Source organism: Crinia signifera, chromosome 5 (genome assembly GCF_055691185.1).
Source record: "Crinia signifera chromosome 5, ASM5569118v1, whole genome shotgun sequence".
NCBI classification, from domain to species: domain Eukaryota; kingdom Metazoa; phylum Chordata; class Amphibia; order Anura; family Myobatrachidae; genus Crinia; species Crinia signifera.
In genome coordinates, this window is record NC_139221.1 from 280,883,279 (window position 1) to 280,897,058 (window position 13,780).

Consider the following 13,780-nt stretch of genomic DNA (forward strand, 5'->3'; position numbering starts at 1 on the left):
TGTAGTTTGCAAAATGGGGTCACTTGTGGGGGGGTTCCACTGTATTGGTGCTTGGGGGGTCTTGCTAATGCGACATAGCACCCACCAAAATTCCACCAGAATCTGAGCTGCAAACTCCAAAAATCACTCCTTCCCTTCTGAGTCCTGCCATGCACCCAAATGGTATTTTTTGGTCACATGTGAGGCATTGCCGTACTCGGGAGAAATTGGGGCACAGATTTTGGGGTGCTTTGTCTCCTTCATTCCTTGTGAAAATGAAAAATTTTGAGCCAGAACTGCATTTTTGTGTAAAAAATGTAATTTTGCATTTGCACAGCCCAGTTGTATCAAAATTGGTGAAACCCCTGGGGGTTTGAAATGTACACTATACCCCTAGATGAATTCCCTGAGGGGTGTAGTTTGCAAAATGGGGTCACTTGTGGGGGGGTTCCACTGTATTGGTGCTTTGGGGGTCTTGCTAATGCGACATAGCACCCACCAACATTCCACCACCAAAAATCACTCCTTCCCTTCTGAGTCCTGCCATGCACCCAACTGGTATTTTTTGGTCACATATGAGGCATTGCCATACTCGGGAGAAATTGGGGCACAGATTTTGGGGTGCTTTTTCTCCTTCATACCTTATGAAAATGAAAAATTTTGAGCCAGAACTGCATTTTTGTGTAAAAAAATGTAATTTTTCATTTTCACTGCCCAGTTGTATCAAAATTGGTGAAACCCCTGGGGGTTTGAAATGTACACTATACCCCTAGATGAATTCCCTGAGGGGTGTAGTTTGCAAAATGGGGTCACTTGTGGGGCGGTTCCACTGTATTGGTGCTTTGGGGGTCTTGCTAATGCGACATAGCACCCACCAACATTCCACCACCAAAAATCACTCCTTCCCTTCTGAGTCCTGCCATGCACCCAACTGGTATTTTTTGGTCACATATGAGGCATTGCCATACTCGGGAGAAATTGGGGCACAGATTTTGGGGTGCTTTTTCTCCTTCATACCTTATGAAAATGAAAAATTTTGAGCCAGAACTGCATTTTTGTGTAAAAAAATGTAATTTTTCATTTTCACTGCCCAGTTGTATCAAAATTGGTGAAACCCCTGGGGGTTTGAAATGTACACTATACCCCTAGATGAATTCCCTGAGGGGTGTAGTTTGCAAAATGGGGTCACTTGTGGGGGGGTTCCACTGTATTGGTGCTTGGGGGGTCTTGCTAATGCAACATAGCACCCACCAACATTCCACCAGAATCTGAGCTGCAAAATCCAAAAATCACTCCTTCCTTTCTGAGTCCTGCCATGCACCCAAATGGTATTTTTTGGTCACATGTGAGGCATTGCCGTACTCGGGAGAAATTGGGGCACAGATTTTGGGGTGCTTTGTCTCCTTCATTCCTTGTGAAAATGAAAAATTTTGAGCCAGAACTGCATTTTTGTGTAAAAAATGTAATTTTGCATTTGCACAGCCCAGTTGTATCAAAATTGGTGAAACCCCTGGGGGTTTGAAATGTACACTATACCCCTAGATGAATTCCCTGAGGGGTGTAGTTTGCAAAATGGGGTCACTTGTGGGGGGGTTCCACTGTATTGGTGCTTGGGGGGTCTTGCTAATGCGACATAGCACCCACCAAAATTCCACCAGAATCTGAGCTGCAAAATCCAAAAATCACTCCTTCCCTTCTGAGTCCTGCCATGCACCCAAATGGTATTTTTTGGTCACATGTGAGGCATTGCCGTACTCGGGAGAAATTGGGGCACAGATTTTGGGGTGCTTTTTCTCCTTCATACCTTCTGAAAATGAAAAATTTTGAGCCAGAACTGCATTTTTGTGTAAAAAAATGTAATTTTTCATTTTCACTGCCCAGTTGTATCAAAATTGGTGAAACCCCTGGGGGTTTGAAATGTACACTATACCCCTAGATGAATTCCCTGAGGGGTGTAGTTTGCAAAATGGGGTCACTTGTGGGGGGGTTCCACTGTATTGGTGCTTTGGGGGTCTTGCTAATGCGACATAGCACCCACCAACATTCCACCACCAAAAATCACTCCTTCCCTTCTGAGTCCTGCCATGCACCCAACTGGTATTTTTTGGTCACATATGAGGCATTGCCATACTCGGGAGAAATTGGGGCACAGATTTTGGGGTGCTTTTTCTCCTTCATACCTTATGAAAATGAAAAATTTTGAGCCAGAACTGCATTTTTGTGTAAAAAAATGTAATTTTTCATTTTCACTGCCCAGTTGTATCAAAATTGGTGAAACCCCTGGGGGTTTGAAATGTACACTATACCCCTAGATAAATTCCCTGAGGGGTGTAGTTTGCAAAATGGGGTCACTTGTGGGGGGGTTCCACTGTATTGGTGCTTGGGGGGTCTTGCTAATGCAACATAGCACCCACCAACATTCCACCAGAATCTGAGCTGCAAAATCCAAAAATCACTCCTTCCTTTCTGAGTCCTGCCATGCACCCAAATGGTATTTTTTGGTCACATGTGAGGCATTGCCGTACTCGGGAGAAATTGGGGCACAGATTTTGGGGTGCTTTGTCTCCTTCATTCCTTGTGAAAATGAAAAATTTTGAGCCAGAACTGCATTTTTGTGTAAAAAATGTAATTTTGCATTTGCACAGCCCAGTTGTATCAAAATTGGTGAAACCCCTGGGGGTTTGAAATGTACACTATACCCCTAGATGAATTCCCTGAGGGGTGTAGTTTGCAAAATGGGGTCACTTGTGGGGGGGTTCCACTGTATTGGTGCTTGGGGGGTCTTGCTAATGCGACATAGCACCCACCAAAATTCCACCAGAATCTGAGCTGCAAAATCCAAAAATCACTCCTTCCCTTCTGAGTCCTGCCATGCACCCAAATGGTATTTTTTGGTCACATGTGAGGCATTGCCGTACTCGGGAGAAATTGGGGCACAGATTTTGGGGTGCTTTTTCTCCTTCATACCTTCTGAAAATGAAAAATTTTGAGCCAGAACTGCATTTTTGTGTAAAAAAATGTAATTTTTCATTTTCACTGCCCAGTTGTATCAAAATTGGTGAAACCCCTGGGGGTTTGAAATGTACACTATACCCCTAGATGAATTCCCTGAGGGGTGTAGTTTGCAAAATGGGGTCACTTGTGGGGGGGTTCCACTGTATTGGTGCTTAGGGGGTCTTGCTAATGCGACATAGCACCCACCAACATTCCACCACCAAAAATCACTCCTTCCCTTCTGAGTCCTGCCATGCACCCAACTGGTATTTTTTGGTCACATATGAGGCATTGCCAAACTCGGGAGAAATTGGGGCACAGATTTTGGGGTGCTTTTTCTCCTTCATACCTTATGAAAATGAAAAATTTTGAGCCAGAACTGCATTTTTGTGTAAAAAAATGTAATTTTTCATTTGCACAGCCCAGTTGTATCAAAATTGGTGAAACCCCTGGGGGTTTGAAATGTACACTATACCCCTAGATGAATTCCCTGAGGGGTGTAGTTTGCAAAATGGGGTCACTTGTGGGGGGGTTCCACTGTATTGGTGCTTGGGGGGTCTTGCTAATGCAACATAGCACCCACCAACATTCCACCAGAATCTGAGCTGCAAAATCCAAAAATCACTCCTTCCTTTCTGAGTCCTGCCATGCACCCAAATGGTATTTTTTGGTCACATGTGAGGCATTGCCGTACTCGGGAGAAATTGGGGCACAGATTTTGGGGTGCTTTTTCTCCTTCATACCTTCTGAAAATGAAAAATTTTGAGCCAGAACTGCATTTTTGTGTAAAAAATTTAATTTTTAATTTTCACTGCCCAGTTGTACCACAATTGGTGAAACCCCTGGGGGTTTGAAATGTACACTATACCCCTAGATGAATTCCCTGAGGGGTGTAGTTTGCAAAATGGGGTCACTTGTGGGGGGCTTCCTAAATTTTAGCATCTTATGGTGCCTAGAAACCTACATGGTGCCTAAAAAATAATCTCATAAAAAGGAGGCTCCAAAATCAAGTAGGTGCTCCTTCTATTATGAAGCCTGTGGTTTGGTCAACGTGCACACTAGGGCCACATATAGGATATTTATGAAAACAAAAGAATTGGGGGAATCAATTTTTAGTCACATTTCTCTAGTAAAATGTACTGTTCCTTAGAAAAATGTATTAAAATTGCAAATCTGCAAAAAAAATGAAATTTTGAAATTTCACCTACACTTTGTTTTAATTCCTGTGAAACACCTAAAGGGTTAACAAACTTCCAAAATGCTGTTTTGAATACTGTGAGGGGTGCAGTTTTTGAAATGGTATCATTTATGGGGGTGTCTCACATACAAGTCCCTCAAAGTCACATCAGAACTGAACTGGTCCCTAAAAAAATCAGTGTTTGAAATTTTCTTGAAAATTTGAGAATTTGCTATTCATATTGTAAGCCTCCTAGTGTCCAAAAAAATTAAAAGGAAGTTGAAATAATGATGGAAACATAAAGTAGACATATGGTCTATGTTAGTTATTAACTATTTTGAGTGGTATGATTATTTGTCTCACAAGCAGAAAATTTAACATTTTGCAAATTGCTAAATTTTCCATTTTTTTACGACATTTTGGTATTTTTCACAAAAAAACACAGACTGTATCGACCCAAATTTACCACTAATTTGAAGTACAATGTGTCACGAAAAAACAATCTCAAAATCACTGGGATAAGTAAAAGCAAAAAAAAGTTATCCCCACTTAAGTGATACATGTCAGATTTGAAAAAAAGGGCTCTGTCAGGAACGCAAAAACTGGCTCTGTCAGGAAGGGGTTAACTACATTGTCTGCTAGGTTTTGAATGTTTAAATGTTGGTACTTATGTAATATCTGGGCTCCCATTTTTCTTATGAGACCACGTCCGCTCGCCACGCTTTGGGCACGGTGGCTCGCTGCGCTCGCCACACTATATAAAATCAACTCCATGCGTAGTTGGATAGTAGGGGTATGAAAAAATGGGGTGCATTTAACATGGGAGCCCAGATAATACATAAGTACCTAAATGTTTAATATAATTTTGAAGTAAAGTTAACACAAATGCTGAACGTCATTTTCCAGTTATATATAAGTGACGCACAAAAATTTAAATTTCCTTCAAAAGTTGCACAGCCAAAATCTTTTGCCGCACACAGCCTTTGTAAAATTAGAGGGAACATTGGTGGCAGCCCTGCATAACTTCTCCGCTGTAGCCTCATGACGCACAGCCCAAGAGGAAGCAACTGAAATCCTTTTCTCTGTCCACATAAATGTTTATCCCTATTTCTTGTCTCCTCTGGAGGACAAAACACAGGGAGCACAATCTCCTGGCTTAAATGGAAATTTGATACTACCTTAGGTAGAAACTTCAGCACTGTTCTAAGAACAGCCCTGTCATCATGAAAAACAGAAACGGGGACTTGCGAGACAAGGCCCCCAATTCCGAAACCCACCTAGCCGAGGCTATAGCTCAGTGGTTCCCAACCCTGGTCCTCAAGTACCCCCAACAGTGCACGTTTTCCAGGTCACCTGGGAGGTGCCCTCATTATTCAGACACATTTTAAAAGATCCACAGGTGGAGCTAATTATTTTGCCTGTGGTTCTGTGTGGAGACCTGGAAAATGTGCACTGTTGGGGGTACTTGAGGACCAGGGTTGGGAACCACTGCTATAGCTAACAGAAATGTAAGTTTCCAAGAAAGATATTTAAGATCAACCGACCTTAAAGGCTCAAATGGAGGTTTCTGTAGAACCGTCAACACCAGAGACAGATCCCAAGGCGCCTACCGGCTGCTTATATAGAGGTTTAAGTCTCATAACTCCCTGTAAGAAGGTCTGTACTTCTGGCAACAGAGACAATATTTTTTGGTACATGTGTAGTATCTGGGCACCCGATGCGATTGATTGTATGCCTTAACTTAAGGCATACAATCAGATGCGATGGACGCGATTTTCCGGAACGATCGCATCGCGACCAAATTGCATGCGATGGACGCCATTTTACCATAGGATTCAATGTTAAATGGTCCTGTTCATATCCCCACTATCCAAGTGGGCATGGAGTTGTTTTTATATAGCGTGGCGAGCGCAGCCCGAAGTGTGGCGAGCCCCGCAAGGGGACGCGGATTACTAAAAAAGTTTTCCGCGTCCGCTAGCCATGTTCTGGGCTCGCCACGCTATATAACATCAACTCCATGCCCACTTGGATAGTGGGGATATGAACAGGACCATTTAACATTGAATCCTATGGAAAAATCACGTCCATCGCATTCGATTTGGTCGCAATGCGATCGATGCGATTTTTCCGACCTGCTCAAAAAATCGGGTGCCCAGATATTGCACAAGTACTTTTTTTTTTTTAAAGAATATGGAATAAAGCGGACAACTGGACCTTTAAAGACTGCAGGCTAAGCCGTGCTGAAAAACCATCTTGGAGAAACTCCAAAAGTCTAGTGACCTTGAACCAAGAGGTGTGTACCGTCTGATGTTCACACCACCTGATATAGATTTTCCAGACACTATGATAATTTGCTGCCGACATAGGCTTCCGAGCCCTGAGCATGCTTTGGATAACAGCATCTGAGAAACCTTTCTTCCTCAATAAGGAGGTTTCAAAAGCCAGGCCGTCAAATTGAGACAAACTACAGTAGGTCCTGGTGTAGAAAAGGTCCTTGCCTAAGTAGGTCTGGCCGAAGAGGAAGACGCCAGGATTCTGTCAACAACCTCAGTATGTCTGAAATCAAGACCTCCTGGGCCAATCCAGAGCAATCAAGATGATTTGCACCCCCTGTGTCCTCACTCTCTTGAGGACCCGAGCAATCATGGGAAATGTAGGGAATACATACGCGAGGCTGAAACACCATGCAACCGTCATGGCATCCCATGCCCAAGGGATCCCTGGTCTGCGAGCAGAACCTGGGAACCTGACAATTTTGTCGGGACACCATCAAGTACACTTCTGGGAGCCACCAAAGTGCTACTATGTCCTGAAAAACTTTGTGATGCAATGCCCATTCTCCTTCCAGCAGTTCCGGCCTGTTGAGGAAGTCCGCCTCCACATTCCGAATCCCCGGAATGAACGCAGCTGACAAAGCTGGAATGTTTACTTCTGCCCACTGAAAAATCCAAGAGACTTCCTACATGGCCATCCTGCTGCGAGTACCTCCCTTAATGGTTAAGATAAGCCACAGCAGTGGCATTGTCCGATTGTATGCGGATGGGCGACCCTTTCAGGAGGTCTTCCGCCTGTAGAAGTGTCTTCCACACTGCCCGGAGTTCCAGAATGTTGATCGGCAGTTTTGATTCTGAACTGGACCACAGACCTTGCAATCTGAGGTGTAAGGCCACTGACCCCCAGATCCTGAGACTGGCATCGGTGGTGACGACCAACCAATCCCACGAGTGAAGGGAGCGCCCCAATTAAAGAGACTCCAAATCTGTCCACCAGATGAATGAGTCCCTTGTCTCCTGATACATTAACAGTGTTTCATGGATTTCGGGTTCCCGGACCAACTGGACAGAATGTTCCATTGAAAGGGCCTTGAGTGAAACCTCGCATACTGCAGGGTCTCGAAAGTTGCCACCATTTTGCCCAACAGCTTCAAACTCTGCCATATCGAGGGATTCAGCGACTGGAGAATTGACAGCACCATTCGGCGAATGTCCACCGCTTTGGACTCTGGGAGGAACACGCGATGTAGATGTGCATCCAAGATCACCCCCATAAACTGAAGTTTCTGAGTGGGCATTAAAGGAGATTTTGGAAGATTTAACATCCACCCGTGGTCTCGAAGAAACTGTGTTGCAATCGTCAGATGTTCCTGCAACTTCTCTGATGATTCTGCCTTGGACAAGAGGTTGTCCAAGTATGGAATAATCACAATCCCCTTTAACCTGAGAACCGCTGCCATGACAGCCATCACTTTTGTGAAAACTCTCGGTGCTGTGGCCAGCCCGAAAGGTAGAGCCTGATACTGCATATGAGTTTTTCCTATTGCGAAACGCAGTAACGATTGATGTTCCCTGCATATAGGCATGTGTAGATAAGCATCCTGGATGTCCACTGATGCTAGAAATTCTCCAGGTTCTATGCTTAAAAGCACTGATGGAAGAGCTTCCATCCTGAAGTGATCCACCCACAGATGTAGGTTTAAAGACTTCAGGTTTAGAATGGGTCTGAAAGAACCGTCCGGTTTGGGGACCAAGAAAAGAATGGAATACAATCCCTTCTTTTTTTCCTCCTGAGGTACCGGGATCACCACACCCTTCTCGAGAAGCGACGTTGCCGCCCCAAAGAGGGCTTTTCGCAAGCGAGCGTCTGGCAGCAGAGGTGTTGGGAGAAATTTCTTCTGAGGGGCACCCCTGAGATTGATCCTGTAACCCTGAGAAATGATGGAGAGAACCCAAGTGTCAGGGGTGAAGAGAGTCCACCCATCCCAAAACTGCAGGAGGCGACCCCCCACTCTGATCCCAGAACAGGGAGTCTCTGCCCCATCATGCTAAGGACTTATCCTCACTTTTGGAAGGGTGTTTCTTTGCAAAGGCCCCAAAACGTGATCTGGGCGCCCTTCCCTTACCAGAGGGAAACTTTCTTCTACTTGTTTGTCCTCTACTGGATGCACCCCCTTGAAAGGAGGAACGAAAAGACGGCCTAAATGCCCCAAAGCTAGACACTGAGTGCTTAGAAGATGTGGTGAGAAGGAATGTGCTCTTTCCCCGTGGCTTGTTTAATAAGGGAATACAATTCCGCCCCAATATGAAGTTATCCCTTAAAAGCCAATGCTTCTAGAGACTTCTTGGACTCAATATCAGCTTCCCAAGCCTTAAGCCAGAGAGCTTTCCTAGCTGACACTTTTGATGCCATCTTGGCGCCTTCTTCACCAGCCTCACAAACTTACTCCGCTGCACACTTCAGCTTTTCTGCCAAAGCAAAGGCTTCTGTGTCAGGTTGAAGCTGATTACACAAGGCATCAGCCCACTTCATCATGGCCTTGGATACCCAAGCAGATGCAATAATCGGGCGTAAGGTAAAGCCCACTCCTTCAAAGACAGCCTTCAATCTTTTTATCCACGGGATCTTTGAAAGCAGCACCCCCCTGTACAGGCAAAGCAGTGGTCTTAGATAAATTAGCAACAAGTACATCAACCAGAGGGGTCTTTTCCCACAATTTGACATGTTCCTCCGGCATGGGATACATGTTTGCAAATCTCTTGGGCATGAGAAGCCTTTTATCAGGCGTTTTCCATGCTTCCATACAGATAGAGGTAGATGCTCAATTAGTTCAGTAATATTACTCAGGTGCATGAGGGAGGGGTTAATACTAAGTAAGTAAAACAAGACATTTTTTCCCCCAGCTCACTGAATAGTATTAGTAACCAATCTTGAACACTACATGATAATAGAATTCAGAGATATTGGTTACATATACCTGCGCAGGTATATGATATGCCCCCAAGCCACGTCAAGGCTTCTCTGTATATTAGGGGGTCCCTAGCGCTATATCTAGGTGCAGGGTGCGGCACCCCAAAAACTATCATAAGCTGGGAAGCCCAGTGCGGCACGCCAGTGAGATACTATAGTGTTAATAATTAGTGATAGGAAGCTGAAGCTATCATGCCCTCATCCGAGGGAAAAGTAACTGCAGTTTCTTAAACACACCCTGAATTGGTACTTTATCCTCATCTGAAAGATTCAATGTTTGTTTAACTACTCAAATCAAATCCTCAGTACCAGGGACAGAAGACTCAAATTCTTCCTTCTGGTCCCAAAATATATCTCCAGTACATTCCCCTTCATCATCAGACTCTAAATTAAGGAGGGGATTTGTGGATAAAGGGTGCCTAGGTGAAGAAACCTCAGGGGCCTAATACCCCTTTCACACCAGAAAATGCAGTGACATTCCTGAGGATATTGTCCCTGGATGATGCAAGGACATTACCGGGTTGGCCCCTTTCACACCAGGCTAGTCCCTACATTTTCTGGTGTGTGAAGGAGGCAGGCAGGAGGAGGCGGGCAGGCGGCGATTACTCACCCTGGTTGCTCGTCCTCGATGCAGGCCGAGGATCCACACAGGCGGCGGACGCAGATGACGCAGCTCTCCGGCTGCAGTGAGGGTGTTGGAGAGCTGCGTCATCTTCATCCGTCACTGTGTCCTGTCAATCGCGCCCGCTGCCTGTGTAAATCCCGGCCTGGACCGGCAACGCGGTTAAGTAACCCCCAGCCCAACCCGGGAAATTTGGCTGGTGTGAAAGGGGTATTAGACAATTGCTCCATAAAAGTTTTCATTTTATGGACACTCTGAGCTGTGTCCTGCATAACCTGCAGTAAAACAGGGTCCCCTGGGATGGGGTAATAGAGCCCACAGAAGGTTGAGAGGAGGAAAAAGGCCTTAACATGCTCATCTTGCCCCACTGGGCACAGACTCACAAGCAAGGCACAAATCCCCCTGATCCATCTGTTCAATAGTAATTTATCCTGCAGTTAATTAACATGGCAGGTGCTCCCTCCCCAAGAGCAGCAGTACTACACCTTTCTGTCATGATAACACACACAGTGCACAATGTCAGGCATTTGTACAGAATAATATATCCAAGTACTTATCTGTCTGCTGCAATAGACCCTCAGCGATCACCAGGGGAATCGCTGCCCAGGAGAAGCTTTCCACTCAGCTCTGCAGTGTGAATTCCTCCTTCAGCTCCGCACAGTGTGGAGAGAAAAGGCACCAGAGCAGAGTGCAGAAGGGACAAAGGCTCTGCATCAGTGGGGAGGAAGCCTTCTGGCGCCTTCCCCCTATCAGCAGCTCCTACCAATTTTTTTATTTACAGTTTCTTATATAGCGCAGCAGATTCCATTGTGCTTTACAATAGTAAACAGTGATAAAACAAACTGGGTAACAACAGACAGACTTGGAGGTAAGAGGGCCCTGCTGCAAGCTTACAATCTTTAGGGACATAGGAGGGAAACACAAGGACAGGCACCAGTACTAGCATAGCAGTCCCACCAAGTTGCAAGTCCAGAAGAAAAGCTATATAATACATAGTTGCAGTGCCGAATTTTTCATGAGGCACGTGCCTCGGGGCGGCACATGTTTGGGGCGGCACTTGGATGCTTGTGATAGTACTATCAACCTGAAATGTACCAGTAAGTGCAAAATATACACTGTACTGTACCATATTCCATCTTGAATAGAGTGTAAATGGATAGGACATGCAGATACTGCCCCTGTAAACTGTCCTACTTAGTAAATATGTATACATAATTTAAAAAAAAAAGTCACAGAAATTAATACAATTAAATTGGCTATTATTATTATTGGCAGCCGTTGTTGTTGTGCCTAGGGGTGCCATCACCCCTAAATCCGGCCCTGCATAGTTTCCTCAGAGGGTTATGATTGTGATACTTTAATATGATAGGCTTACCGTAAGAAGTGAGTTTTCAGGGAATGCTTGAAAGTTTGGAGGCTAGTGGAGAGTCTTATTGTGCGTGGAAGGGCATTCCATAGGATGGGAGCAGCCAGATGAAAGTCCTGTCATAGTGAATGGGAGTTAGTGATCCGTGCAGAAGAGAGACTGAGATCTTGTGAAGAGCAGAGAGAGCGAGATGGGAGATATTTTGTGATAAGTAAAGAGATATATGCTGGTGCAGTATGGTAAATAGCTTTATATGCAAGTAGAAGTGTTTTCTATTGAATACGGTAAGATACAGGGGTACTTGTGTATTTTGGCGGCGCCCATCGCATACCATAAGGCATACGATGGTATCCGATGCGACGCGATATCGCGCGATGCTGTGCAATGTCATACAATTTTAAAATTGTATGACATTGTACATGGCATACAATGCGATGCGATTAAACATTGTATAAGCACCCTAATGGGTGCTTACAATGTGAAATGCACCCCCACGCCACCCCCCCACTATAAACCTTAACCCGAAGCGTGGCGAGCGCAGCGGTACGCGTCCTCCGACCTTTTCATACCCCCACTATCCACGTCGGCGTGGGGTTGAGAATAGAAAGTGTGGCGAGCGCGGCGAGCGCACGCGGATACCTGTGAAGCCCGCGAGGGGACTCTGATACCTGTGAAGGTATCCGGGTCCCCTCACCACGCTTCGGGCTCGGTGGCTCGCTGTGCTCGCCACACTTTCTATTCTCAACTCCACGCCGACGTGGATAGTGGGGGTATGAAAAAGGTCGGAGGACGCGTACCGCCGCCCCTCGCGGGCTCGCTTCGCTCGCCATGCTTCGGGTTCACGTTTATAGTGGGGGGGGGGGGGTGGCGTGGGGGTGCATTTCACATTGTAAGCACCCATTAGGGTGCTTAAAAGCACCCTTTATGGTGCTTATACGATCTTTCATCGCATAGGGGGCAAAAATCGCATCGCATGCCATGCGATGCGATGAAAACATTGCGCGATGCACATCGGGGGCGCCGCTATAATACACAAGTACCGGGACTGGCAGAGTGGATCAGCAGATGATGAGCGTCTTACAAGGAAGATCAGCCTAGCAGCAGCATTTAAAATGGATTGCAGTGGTGAGAGTCTGTTCTTGGGAAGACCAGTTAGGAGACTATTGCAGTAATCAATGTGGGATATAATGAGTGCATGGATAAGAGATTTAGTAGTGTCTTGTGTGAGATAGGGTCATATTATTGATATGTTTTTTAGATGCATGTAACATGATTTGGAGACAGATTGAATGTGGGGAATAAAGGACAGTTTAGAGTCGAGGACGACCCCTAGGCAACAAGCTTGTGCTGTAGGGTAGATTGTTGAGTTGTCAAGAGTGATGGAGATATCAGGATGGTAGCTGTTCTTGGCTGGTGGGAATATAAGTAATTCCCTTTTGGAAATATTGAGTTTGAGTTGGCGAGAAGAAATCCAAGATGAGATGGCAAAGAGACATTCAGATACTCGGCCCAATGCTGGAATGCTGGGATGCAGAAGAGAGGAGCCTGCCTCTCAAAGAAGTTAGCATAGGTGCCTTGCTCCTGCGGATCCTCCTACATCCCATGGTTAGCTGTGTCACCAGGATGGACGACAGAGAAATGTAGGAAAACAATGGGCGTCCTAATATGAACGCAGTCAAGCCAATGCCTGTCACCCACCCCGTCTATGTCCAGGCACACGCAAATAAAAGTCAGTTTTCACTTTCTTTTTACTTCTTTTTGCGAAGGCAGGAGAAATCACTCGATGGTCGGCAACGAAAGGAATGCTTAAAGAGGTGGAAACTATAACACTGCTGGGTGTCCATCTATCCTTTAGAAGGAAGCAGAGACGGTTTGATAAAACAGCCCTGGCATGTTAGTGTGTGTGCATACATCAAAGGGCGGGGCACATCCTTGGATCATGGGGGTGTGCTGCAAGTCAGGGGGGCTTGGCCTTATGGCACATCCAAATCTATCTCTGTGACACACACAAAAGAAGTGGAGGATGAATAGAGAGCTGGAAAACTGCTGTACTATTGACTGTTATACAAGGCTATTTTTCGGCAGGCTCCAGCAGGAACTGAGGCCCTTATTCTAGTTCACTATTTCTGACAAAATATTTCTTAAGGTGCCCACACACGCACCGATCCCGGCGGTGCGATGCTATGCGATGGGGTGCGCGCTCCCGCGGCACCCCATCGTACAGTACAAAAAGTATGTGCTGCACATACTTTTTGTACTAGCTTTTTGCACAAGGCATACGATGCGATGCTATGAGTGCTAGTTAAGCCCACAATGCACGCCGGGATCGGTGCGTCTGTGGGCACCTATAGATGGACAAAACCATGTGCACTGCAGGTGAGGCAGGTGTAAAACCCCA